Source organism: Triturus cristatus, chromosome 2_2 (genome assembly GCF_964204655.1).
Source record: "Triturus cristatus chromosome 2_2, aTriCri1.1, whole genome shotgun sequence".
Lineage (NCBI taxonomy): Eukaryota > Metazoa > Chordata > Amphibia > Caudata > Salamandridae > Triturus > Triturus cristatus.
This window is the reverse complement of record NC_140582.1, coordinates 246,030,364-246,043,414: the sequence shown is the minus strand read 5'-3', so window position 1 is coordinate 246,043,414 and position 13,051 is coordinate 246,030,364.

Sequence of the window (13,051 nt, the reverse complement as noted above, 5' to 3'; positions counted from 1 at the left end):
TTGAATGCATTTCCTGAATTTGAACTGCCTTGTTGATTCCGAGCTTTGCCAGCATACTCCACAGTGTACTGCGATCTACCAAATCAAATGCGGCTCGGAAATCAACAAACCAACAAAACAAGCTGCCGCGCACTTCTATTGCCTTTTTTGCCAATGCCCATAAACTAAGGCAGTGATCAACATTCGAGTGCACCTCTTTGAACCCCCTTGTTTTATTGGAATCAGGTTATGCTGTTCTGCCCAGGACTTCACTACCCGTAACAATATTTTCGAAAAGACCTTCTCCCCCACATCCGGTAAGCTTATGAGGCGATAAAGCTGGGGCAACGTAGCATCCTCCTTTTTATAAATTGGCCTAACAATTGCCCCCTACCAACTTTCTGGGAAAATCCCAGCAACAAGAATTTGTTGAAAGGTCGCTTTTAAGAAGCTTGCCCACCAATCAGTACTATTTTTTTAAATAATTGCAGGTAGATTGTCTGGGACTGCGGTTTTAGTTAACTTTAAAGATTGAATCATTTTTTAAAATATTTTGAAAAGAGGAGTGCCGCTTTAATTGTTGTAACTCCTTGGGTCTTAATTCCAGGGTCTTCTTCAAATCTTTGCCCTTATATAAATTACTCAAATGAATAACCCAATCGTCTTCGCCCACCAGGCACTGCATTTCCCCTTGTACATTTCCCTCTTTTACCAATTGCCAGAAGGACCTTATATTATTTGTGAGTATCACTTCTAACAATATTTACCAATTTTTGGACTTATATTCTAATTTCCTATCTCTCGTTTTATTTTTGTATTCCAGTTTCGACACTTGGAGGCTCTACATTGTACCCTTATCTGTTTTTTTCTTTAACTGTCTTTCCCATTTCCGTACCCTAAGTTTCAAATTCCTGCACTCATTGTTAAATCAACCATTTATACTTTTCTGTTGTCTTATGGGTGTGCCCTACTTTTACTTTTATTTTTAGGCAATTTCAAGATACTGTGAAATCTGAAGTAAGGGAGTGGTCAGGGAAGGACATCAGACTTATTAACCCCTTGCATGCTCATGACGGAACCACTCCGTCATGAGCCACGGGCGCCGTGTGCTCATAACGGAGTGGTTCCGTCATGCTGCGGCCGTTGGCGGCCGCTCCACCCATGCGGCGCTGTTTCCCCGCCTGTGCGGGTGATCAGCGCAAGTGGGTGGAGTCATGACGGAACCACGCCGTCATGAGCACAGCTCGCCCGTGACTCATGACGGCGTGGTTCCGTCATGAGCATAGCGGCGCCGCGCTCACCACAAACCCCCCCAGCGCTGCGGCGATATTCGCGCCGCAGCGAAGGGGTTAAAGGTGTAGAACCTGTCCAAGTAACAATAAAACAGAATGCAGTTTTTCCAAGAATGCACCATGCAATCTTATGCCTGAAACAGTGGCTGGAAGCACTCTGGTGATTTATTTGGGACGAGTTTTGAAAGAAATAGTTGGAAGTCTTGGCAAATTGCTGATTATGGGCTTACAAAAGCCTACCGACAAGTATTGTGCAGGATTTGCAGAAAATTAACAGCACATTCATTCCATATTGTCCAATAGAACTGAATCCCACTAAAACATTATTGCATTATTCCCTGTGAAATTTATTCTTGGTGATCTCTGCCAAGCCTTCTTCTCTATCCCATTACATGAGGATAGTCAATACCTGTTCTTGATTGTGTTCAAATATACTGTTTTGGCATGGTGTCAAGTTCCACAAGAGTATAATCTTTAATCAGATCTTGAAAAACAATATTGGGACTTTATAAATGCCATGTAACTCAGTTTTTGTTTAGTACATTGATGACCTACTTGTGCCGTTAAATATACATGAAGCTTGTAAACGTTATAAATCACTCATTCACTAAACGGTTTCTTGGTGCTGGGTGCATGGTGCTTGGTGTTACTGTCGGGTAAGAGATTAGTCATAATATTGTCTAAGAGGTTTTAAGAAGTTTACTGAATTTCAAGTAGTATGAGGTTGTTCTGATCTCTAGGGGAAGAGAATACCTGGTACTGGGTGCAAGGCCTGAGATTCTGGCACCGCCCATTTCTTTTCTTCTTGAAATTGAGAACCGTCAAGTAATTCATGGAAGTGGACCGCAGTGTGCATTTTGGAATGTACCTTTGGATTCGGGATGTAATGAAGGCAGGACTTTTGTCATTGAGTGTTTTAAAGACATTGAAACCAATTTTGAAGATAGTCAGTCCTCTGTTCCACAGGCAGCCAGTGAAGGGCTTTCTACCAGGGGTTGATGTGGCACCATCTAAGTTATTCATATATTAGTCTGGCTGCCTGATTCTGGGTGATTTGGAGCCTGTGGATGAGGCCTTTAGGTAGACCTGTATGTACGGAGTGGGCATTGTCTAATCTGGAGAACTCTAACGCACTCACAGATTGAGTGAGGGTCTCAAGAGTAAGGAATCTGGCAGTTTTCCTGATTCTGCAGAGAAGTAAAAAACATTAGGAAATGACTGCTCCGAGTTGGGGCTTCAAGGAAAGTTCATTGTTGATAAGCACCAAGACTTTTTACTGATTTTTGGGGGTTGGAAGAATGCCCATCTCTGGAGGCCAAAATGAAGTCATCCAGTAGTCTATCTTAGTTTTGGTGATGATGGCTTCGGTTTTATCCAAATTTAGTTTTAGGTGGTTTCTGTTAATTCAGTTACAGATGTAAAGCATCATGGATTGAAAGATTTCCTTGTTTTAGAAGAGTTGTTGATCGTGAAGAGAAGTTGCATGTCATCCATGTAGTTTTATACAGCATAGTTCCTGTTTTTCAGTTTGATTAAGGGGCATATGAATATGATATTGCAGGCCCCCGGTAAATAAAATGTACCCCAGGGATCCAAAACCACCCCCCAAATGGGCAGCCCACCGGGGAGAAGCCCGGTGCCCACTACGGCCAGTCCAGCCCTGCCCTAGGCTGAGGGAAAGGTTCAGAAGGTACAGAGTTGGATCTGCGAGACTAGAGAGTACTGCTTTTAGAATTTTTGGGAGGAAGTATCATTTGGAGTACCTGCTTTAACTTTAATCAGCAGATACGCAAGGCAATCCTTGCAGACAACGGGAAAAGAGGATAAGGTGCTGGGGTTCATGACTTCATGGGTGATTTAATTAGAGAGTGAGTTTGTAGGAATGCTATCTTTAACAATATTAATTTTGGTGCCAAAGAAGATGTTGAGGGTGTTACAGAGGTTCTGAGAGGGGACCATATGTAGAGTGACTCTGTAAGGAGTCGGGAGTTCTGAAACGATTCCAAAGATCTCCCTAGTTTTGTTTGTGGATGAACGGATTTTATTTGAAAAGAAGGCAAATTTGGCTTGCAATATCCATATTTTATTTTATTTTATATACTTTAAGCTGTTTTGCAAAGATTTCCTTTGCATCCAGATAGTAGCTTTTCCTGCATTAGCGTTCGCAGCGAAGTAAGTCTAGCTTGGCTAGCTTTACATCATTTGGAAGTGTCATGCCGTCTGGCCTGTTTTGAGTTACTTTGTGGGCATGAGTGTCACTGGCTGTCATTAGCCAGTCACAATTGCATTCCTGTATAGGTCAATATTGTTGTTTAGGTCAGATATTAATGTTGCTAGAGAGTCACAGAAGGAGCTCAGGTCGACCCGTGACCATCTCCTGATGGAGATTCCAGAGCGCTGTGTTGTTTTTTTTGGGAAGAGTCCAGTTAGTGAAAATATGATTAGGTGGTGATCAAACCACACACATGGGGATACTGTAAGGTTGGACAGAGTTAAATGCGTGGTCCAGACTGTGTCTAATGTGTGGCGTTTAATGTGGGTTGAAGTGAACTCACGAGGTTCAAGGTTTAGACTGCTAAGCTGGTCAAAAAAGTCCAAGAAAAGTTGTCCACCTTTGTCGTTATTTGCCCAGTAGTAGAAGTCTCCGACTAATGTAATATTTGCGTGATCAACGAAAAAGGGGGAGATTAACTCAAAAAATAAACTAAGGTAAGTCCTGCATCTAATCTGGGGGTCTAAAGGTGAGGAACCATATAAGGGGAGAAGTGAAAGATTCTAGTTTGATTACGATGCTATCAACCACCAAAATATTTATCAAAGTTATTTTGGAGAACCTTAGGTATTTCTTAATCACGGTGACTGCACCACATCCTCTTTTACCTGTTGACCGGTTGGTTTGGCGAATATAATAATCTTTGGAGAGGGTGGCGAGAATGTCAGGAGAGGACTCATCAGTAAGCCACGTTTCTGTCAGTAGGAGGATATCTGGTGATTCGTAGTCTAGTAAGTGGAAGATCTCAATTTGATTTTTTACCATGGAGGAAGTGTTAAGGTAAAAGATCTTTAACTGGTCAGGGTTTGGACCATATGTAGTGCAAGTGCTTTCCTTAGTTCTGCTGATGGGGGACATATCATCAGTTCCTACTGAATTAAGGGCTGTAGTAGGGTGGTTTGAGAGTCCTATGTCATGTAGTTTTTTCAGGAGTAGGTGGTCTAATTTGTAGCTTACTGAGTATAGGTTCTTGATTTCATATGGGGAGTAGGTGAAGTTTTGGGCATAGAGAATGGCCAGTGGCCCCGACTGGACATGGAAGGGTGCAGACGTGCTTCCCTTTGATGCACCTTCAGCACCCCCGTGGAGTGTCTGCGCCAAATCTGCAACTAAACTCTGGTAAAAATGGTGATTCAGAGGAGATTAGGTACCAAGGATATGATGCTATCCTACCAATGTGCTCTTGTGCAATAAATAAGTTTCCCAGGTAAGAAAGAGTTGTTTTTAGCAGGAATAATTTTAAGATAGTCGCAACAATTTAACAGCTATAACTTTAAAAAAAGATCAACATCTCACTCACAGTTTCAACAGTTTTAAAAGTGGCAGTAACAGTCCTACTTGCTGAATGCGCTTTGTGTCCGTGCCCTATCTGCTATTAAGTAGTCAGTGAGAGCTATGGAGGCCCTGCCTACCTCAACTCCTCGATCCCTAACTGAAGCATGAGTAAAGATGGCGACTAAGTGAAGATTAAAGTGCTTGTGTGCAATAAAGAAGCTTTCCAGGTAAGAAACAGTTGTTTGTAGCAGCAGTAATTTAAAAAAGTATCGCAACAATTTAGCAACCATAACTTCTAAAAACGATCGACATCAAATTCACTGTTTTAACAGTTTTAAGAGTGGCAGTCAAAGTTCTACTTGCGAATGTGTGCGCGTCCACTACAAAGCATAGAAACACAAACATTACAAAGCAGCCACATAATTCAGAGGGTCTACAATGTTTACATTTTACATCCTCTAGCACTGGGTGCCTTCTCAGCAGGATTGGGCTGTGGAGGAGGGGATATATTAGTTCCTGATGTGTTTCCACATATCCGCCTGGTACAGCATCCTTCTTGCACAGATATGGCACTAGTGCTAGAGCGGGCTTCACTCTCAGGTAGTGGTAAAATGTTAGAGACAGACCCGCTGTGTGTTTTCATGGGCTGTGGTTACTTGTACTAGCCATGTGCAACATCTTGGCAGCAGTGTGCCATGTCATTTTGTGTATTGAGAGTTCTCCTTACATAAGTGGTCATGGCTACTTCCAATCGATTGATTACTCGAGTGAAGGCATCATAGCGTACCATGTGCTACCTCTGCCTGTGTCTTTGCAGACATTGCTCCTTCTCTATTGTAGCAAACCAACGGTCTTGTCCTTTCTGCAATTGCAGCATTGACCTTGACATGCTAGTTTGAAGATGCCTATTAAAAATCTTAATTTGTTAGGCTTGCAGGCTCTATGCTGAGCTGAGGGATTTCTCTAGGCCATCAAGCAAAGGAGAACTGTTTGCCATGTCATCAGACGCATTATCATTGTGGACTGTTGCTTGTTGTACTCCACTGTGTCTGTGTGCCCTTCCCACAGATGTAGTTTTGTTTCTGCTTTGGGATTGCTCCTCATCACCTTTCAAACAGTCTGGTAGAGGTGTCATGTTTGCTCGTCAAGTATTTGGAGCTGGAGTAATGGGCGTAGGAGTTTCAATTGTGCTGTCCTCCATTTCCACATGTGTGTCAGTAGCTTTGTCAGTCTCAATTGTTTATGGGACGTCTTGGATGTGATCTGTGGAAATGTATGTATATAGTTGATGTAAATAAATGGTTAATCTTTATTCACAATATTTATTTATTTTGAAAGTTATATATCGTCCGAACATGACCCTGGTGGGTATCACAGCACTTTACAAGGTTTCAGAGAGCAGAGACAAATAGAATCAATAATATCACAGTCAAGAAAAATACAGGATATGGTAGCATTCTAGATAAGGGAGGGTACAACACAATGTCAAGACCAATAGGTCAAAACAAAATCATGAATATAACAGGGAAACAGTAGTCATGGATGTGATTGATGTGCCATGAAGGGGACGAAGAGAGGAGATCCTAGAATCTATAGCAGAAATGTGTTCATAAGTACAGCTTTAACTTTCTTCTTGAAAGATGCAGTCAAGGGAATGCATCTGATTTCAGGAGGGAACGCATTCAAAATTTTCGGTGCGATCCCAGAGAAAGCTCCATTTTAGGTTTTATTTTTAAGGAATCTCTGTGGTTTCAGCAGCTTGGTGCTAGTGCTTCTGCAAGATCTGCAGCTGCCAGAAACCTTGAGCTTCTGAGCAAGGTATCTCGGGTATTGAAGTGTAGGGCTTTGTGGGTCATGCAGGCAATTATTAGCTAAATTCTTGCTTCGCAAGGGAGCTAGTTGAGGGACTTCACAGTAGGGGTGATGTGGTTATTTATTTTTGATTCTGTGATGAGCCTTGCAGTAGAGTTCAGAAAGGCCCTTAGAGGAGCTGTTTTGGATCTGGGCAAGCTGCAGAGGGTTGCACTTCCATAGTTTAACCTGGGAATCACAAGGGCTTGCACTGGAGATTTGAATTTGAAGTCATTTGGGGGGAGGAAGGGTTTTTATTTTCTTGAGATCTTCATTTGGAGGTAAGCCCATTTGGTGGCTGAACTGATGTGCTTCTACATGTTAAAGATTATTTCAAGAGTAATTTCCAGAGATTTCGCTGAATCTATAACATGTGGCAAGCAGTTGAGGGCTGTTAGTTGTTTCATCCATTCCTCAATAACAGGTGACTGGATGGTTGGGGAGATTCGGAGAAATCCGATTTTTTGAGTGTTTAGTTTGATGTGGTTGAATGCTAGAAAACTTTGGGTTTTCTGAAGAGTTAGGTTGAGGGATCTGATGTCTTCAGGGAGGAGGCTTTCAGGTATAGTTGGGTGTCATCGGCGTACATCTGGTAGTGGATGTTGGATGAACTCAGAATATCTGTTAGAGGCTCCATGAGCAAATTGAAGAGAGTGGGTGAGAGGAAGGAACCCTGTGGGACCCCTAAAGTGACCAGAGTGGCCTGAGATAGGGAATGGTTAACCTTGAATCTTTGTGTTCTGTTATGGAGAAACAAGGTGAACCAGTTTAGGACTGACTCTGTAAACCCCATTCTATGTGCCAGTAGGTCTAAAAGGTTGTCATGCTTAGCTGTTTTGAATGTGGAAGATAGGCCCAGGAGGACTAGAAGGCAAGATTTGGTCAGATCAACATTCTTAGTGCATCATCTTTTATGTGTTTGAGTCCCAATTTGGTGCTATGCCCTGGATGGAAGCCGGATTGAAATTAGTATAAGAAGCAGAATTGTTCACTGTAGATCCAGAGTTGGATGTGTACACATTTTTCAATGAGCTTCTCCAGGGAGGGGATGTTGGAGATAGGGTGGAGGTTGTTTAGGTCAGTGAGATCTGAATTGGTTTTTTTTTAGGTTGGGGAAACCTTCAAGGACTTTAGGCAATCAGGGATAATGCCTTGAAGTAGGGCGGCATTAACAATCTTACTGGCACATGCATCAAAGCCTTTTGTGATCACAAACGGTGCCATTCGCAAAAATTGACCGTTTGCGATAGCAAAATTAGCTTTTGCGATGCATCCAGGGTCAAGGCCCTCGCAATTTGAGAATTCGCAATTAATTGCGAGTTCTCAAATTGCGATTGCATTTAAGGAATCGCATTTTGCGATTCCTTAAATGCAATGCAAGAACCACTTTGAAGTAGCGATTTAGCTACTAGGGGGCGCAAATTACCATGAAGTTGAACTTCATGGTAATTTGCAAAAATTTAGAACAATGCACTAAAGTGCATTTTTCAAGGTTGTAGGTTACACACACACATGTTCTTGGGACATGTGTGTGTGCAACATTTGCGCACAGATCAATTTCAGGGGTGCAACAGGGTGTCCTTTTGACACCCTTGCACCCTTGAAATTGCATGAGCAATTTGCGAGTATCAATTGGTACTCGCAAATTGCGCTTGCAATTTTCCATTCATTCCTATGGGCCTGTAGGCCCATAGGAATGAATGGGAAGCTATTCCTTATTTGCGAGTAGCTATTTGAAAGTCGCAAATAAGGAATATGTAGGAATCGCTATTATTATAGCGATTCCCACATGCATAGAATTTTGCGAGTCCTTAATAGCGAATCCTTAATATTCGCAATTAAGGACTCGCAAAATCCTAGCTTGATGAATGTGCCTGTTGGTCAAGAGTTGGAGTATCAATGGTTTAATGTCATTAAAGAGGTTGGGTAGTAGACAGTTGCTGAAGTAGTATGAGGGTTTCAGCATTACTAGAATTTTGAGAATGGTGCATTCATCAAAGGATTTGAAAGAATTCCATGAGGCATTGTTTTTGGGGGAATGCCGGGTAGACAGTCTTGGAAGAGGAGAGGCTGGAGTGAGGTAGTAGCAGATGATGCTCCACATCCATCTGCAATTCTTTTGCTCTTTTTTTCAGTCTTCTCAAGAAAAAAGGAGGCAAATTCCTTTTAGTTTGGTAGTGGACTGGATCCATCTAGGGAAGGGTGGGGTAGGCCATTAGATTGTAGTTTAATGAGTTCAAATATTTTTGGGGTCGGTTTCTAGCTTGATCCAGTTGGTTTCAAACTTCTAATGCATTTTTAGTATCTGTTCCTCAGTGATCTCAAATGATTGAGGTGTTCTAGTGGAGGTGATTATCTCCACCACCGTTCGGCTATTCTTGTGTTACGTCTGTCTGTATTGACGCTATCATTGTACAATGGTTTGGAGTCTTTGATGGAGAATCTTTTTAGCTGTAGCTATGCGATTAAGTCTAGAATATTCTCCATGGAGCTAGTGTAGTGGTTTGTAAGATCATGAATATATGACCTGTCTCCATTCATTAACTTTGATGTTTCACATGTTCGTTTTCCAGGTTTGGGTTTCATTATTTGAGATGTGTTTATTCTCACTGATTCAGTGATGAGGAAAGTGATACAATGGTGATCAGACCAGTTGCAGGAGGGGTAGATTCAAGTTGAATGGAGTTGGCATTCGTAGTGATAAGATCTAACATCACTCCCTTATTGTCTGTGGGACTGTAGCAGATTTTGGTCAGGTTGAGGTCAGCCGGGTCATTCAGATAATTCCAGTGAAGGTTTAAACCTCCGAGGAAGATTTGGATCTGGTGTTGTCCTGTGTTAGTAGTGATGATTTCCATAATTTGTTCTATGACAGAAAGGTTATGCCCTGGCGGGTAATAGATTTGTGTAGTTTTCATAGTGGCCTGCTGTTGCACGTGATATCAAGGCATAGGTATTTACATGTGGATAAAACAGGAGATTGTGAATGTTTCAGTTATAGTCTGTTACAGTGTAAGCAGGCAATGCCTCCACCTGGTCTGCTTGGTCTATCAAGTCTAGTGATGCCATGATTGGGAGGGACTAGTATGACAAGGAGGATAGATGCAGAGGAATCATTCAGCTAGGTTTTAGTCAGGACTAGGAGGTCACTATCATGTGTGAGGATAAGGTCGGCAATATCCACTGCATGTCTAGAAGCCGATCTGCAATTGAGTAGCATACATTTCAGATGGGGTTTGGAATTTGCTGAGGTAGGCTCGTTGGGGGTTATACGTTTAAGGTTGTGCTTGTTTGTAGCTCTATGGTTGAGTCTTGCTGCTCTGTGTGAGTTCAGTGGAATGGATTGGATAAGACAATGAAAAGTGGATATCTTTGTCGGATAGAGGGACCTTTCATCTAATCGGCTGAGTGGGCGCATTGGGATAGGGTAGGGTTCTCCATTTCAGGTGTGTGGGCATCAAAGCAGATGAGGTCAAGTTGGTTGGGAGGTGTGTTTGAGGAATGGTGAGGTAGTTGGAAGATCGGTGATGAGTACGAGTATTTCTCCTCGGACACTTATTAGGTCACTGATTGTTGGCCATATCTAAGGTGATGTGAATGAAACTATGTAATTCTGCTTAGAGTTCATGAAGGTTTTGTGTGATCTCATCCAATCTGGATTCTAGTTAGCAGTGGAAGCATGTTGTTGGGTCTTGAAGGAGGGGGCAATGATGCAGTAGGTGTTGATGTCTATGGTGTTAGAGTACTGATGACCAGGGGGAGACAGCAGAAGGGACAATGGGTTGGAGATGGAGTTAAGCCTGAGTTTAGGTGGTGGAGAGCTCAAGAAATGGGTGAGTGTGATTGCTAGTTATATGTCACTGTGTCATTTTAAGGGATCAGAATTTGGGCATGATATAGTTGAGGCATGAGAGAGGGTCAGTGGTTTATAAGGGGTGAGGGTGTGAGTGCCATGGGTATGATGCTCCGAAATAGCTGAAATAGCTCCTCTGGGAAGGGGTGCAATTGCAGACTGGTGTGGCGATTGATGGAGGGGACTCAGACCTGTTAGTGTACCAGGCAGAGATAGGAAAGCCTGGGGCAGGTTCGGATACAGTATTCGCTGCAGCTTGGTTGATGATAGGGAACATTTCTTCAAATATTTCTAGTTTGCGATCTATGATTGGATGAGGATAACCCCATTGTTGTAAATGGTGATGGTTGCTTCTGGTCTGAAAATTGATGAGGGGGCTACTGAAAGTCTCAGACCATGAGGCGTTTTCCGTTTTCCTGGATGTAGAGATCAAGGGCGATGAGAACTTGGGCGTTCCTCCATTGTGCGCGTCTATTGGTATAAAAGATAAGGTCATTTATTATAACTCCTTTTTTTACGCAGAAGTAGGGGTCAGAAACAAGGGTTTGCAGGTGAGATTTGAGGAGTCTATGTTGTAAAGTCTTGGGTGTTTTTTTTTAGATTCGGGGGTTACTTAATTTTATGAGCAAAGCGGTCCAGTGGCTCCAGGTTGGTGACAAATATTCTTTGTGGGTCCATGTCGTAAACAAAGACTTTCTTTTGTACATATGGCCAGAGGTCCCTAGAATGCTGTGTACAGCTATTAGACCCGACATTCTTAGGCTGGTCTTCCCCAAACCTTGTGCCTGCTTACCTCATCTTTTTGCTGATTTCTTTTTGTTGCCCTTAGGATTCTGAGCACTTTACCACTGCTAAACAGTGCTAAAGTGCATGTGTGTCTCCCCTAAAACATGGATTGACTTATCTACAATTGCCATAATAAATGTATCTATATGTCCCTAGTAGAGTGCACTACATGTGTCCAGGTCCTGAAAACTAAATGCTACTAGTCGGCCTGCAGCACTGATTGTGCCACCTATGCCAGTAGCACTTTAAATATATCTCACGCCTGCCAGTGCAGAGCCTATGTGTGCAGTTTTACTGCAATGTCAACTTGGCCTTTAAATCCCAAGCTAAAACTCCAGTTTTATTATGTATAAGACACCCCTAAGGTAGGCCCTGGCTAGCCTTTAGGGCAGGGTGCTGTGTAAATAAAATGTAGGACATAAACTGTAAAGGTTTGTATGTCCTGGTGGTGAAAAACATTCACTACGGTGAGGCCGAACCCTCTCATAGGTTAACATTGGGAATTCCACATTGCACTTACAAGCTGTAATTTCTGATGAAGAAGGAATAGCTCTGCTATGTTTCATATCATTGGAATGGAAATGATAAATCCTGTTTGCTGGCAAAGTTGAATTTATCATTACTATTTTAAAACTGCCACTTTGAGAAAGATGGCATTTATTTGCTCTTATCTCTGTGTGCCAACAGCCGGTCTCCAATGCACATCTGGGGTAGGTGACAGCTGGACATGTTGTATTCCCTCTAGACAGCTACACACACGGGAAGACTAGGTGTGACTGAGTGGCCATTCACATTCTGATAGGTTGTCCAGGGCAGGATAGGAGGGAGGAGCTGATACTTACACCTGAATAGACAGTGGTCTGTCTCCAAACAAAGAGATGTATATCCCCCCATAGTGAGCCAGGAGCCAGAGCTGGTAGGGAGGACCTCTATGAACTTCAAAGCCCTTCTTTGAAGTCACATCCACTTCATAGGCATAGCTAGGTAAAAGTATTGGCTCTCTGACCTCACCAAATCTGACACTATGGTACCTGAGAAAACCTGTGCAGGAGGAGGGACTGCAGTTCTACTACAAGCACTGCAACTCTACTCTTATGCTGCTCTGGAATAACTGCTTTTCCGCTGTGCTGCTTGCTGCCCTTTGCCCTGCTGAGGAAGAACTAGACTCTGACTGGAACCCAGAATGATCTCCAAGGGCATGCTAGATTGCCTCCTGTTTGGAAACTCAAGGATATCAATGTCTCACCCCCTGGCCCTGTGCCTGGTATGTTGCAAGTTGATCCAGGTGCTTGCTCCAATGGAATCAACATATCCTCTGCTGCATAAACTGAATCAATTTCAATTTCATGAACAAAACCAGCGTGTCACACTTGGAACCAGTGCATCCCCATTGTAACCGGCTCATCGTAACCACCACATCACCACAGCTGAAGTGAGAGACGATCGATGCATCCCTCAACTGTGTGGAGAAACCCAGCACATCAGCTTTGGAACCAACGTATCTTGGACCTGGCACTTTTCGTTTCGAACAGGCGCATTGCCATCGCTGCACAAAGAAAATCAACCTTGACTGCAGGATAGACATTGACGCATCGCACGGCATCTCTCTGTTGTGATCAAAATGAAGGTGTTTTTGTTCAGCGGGCCATGCGTGGCTCCTGTCCTCGGCCCGCACTCTATCATGGTCACCTGAACTCTTGACTTTGCCCCAGTCCAGTGTGACCAGATAACCCCCATAGGAGC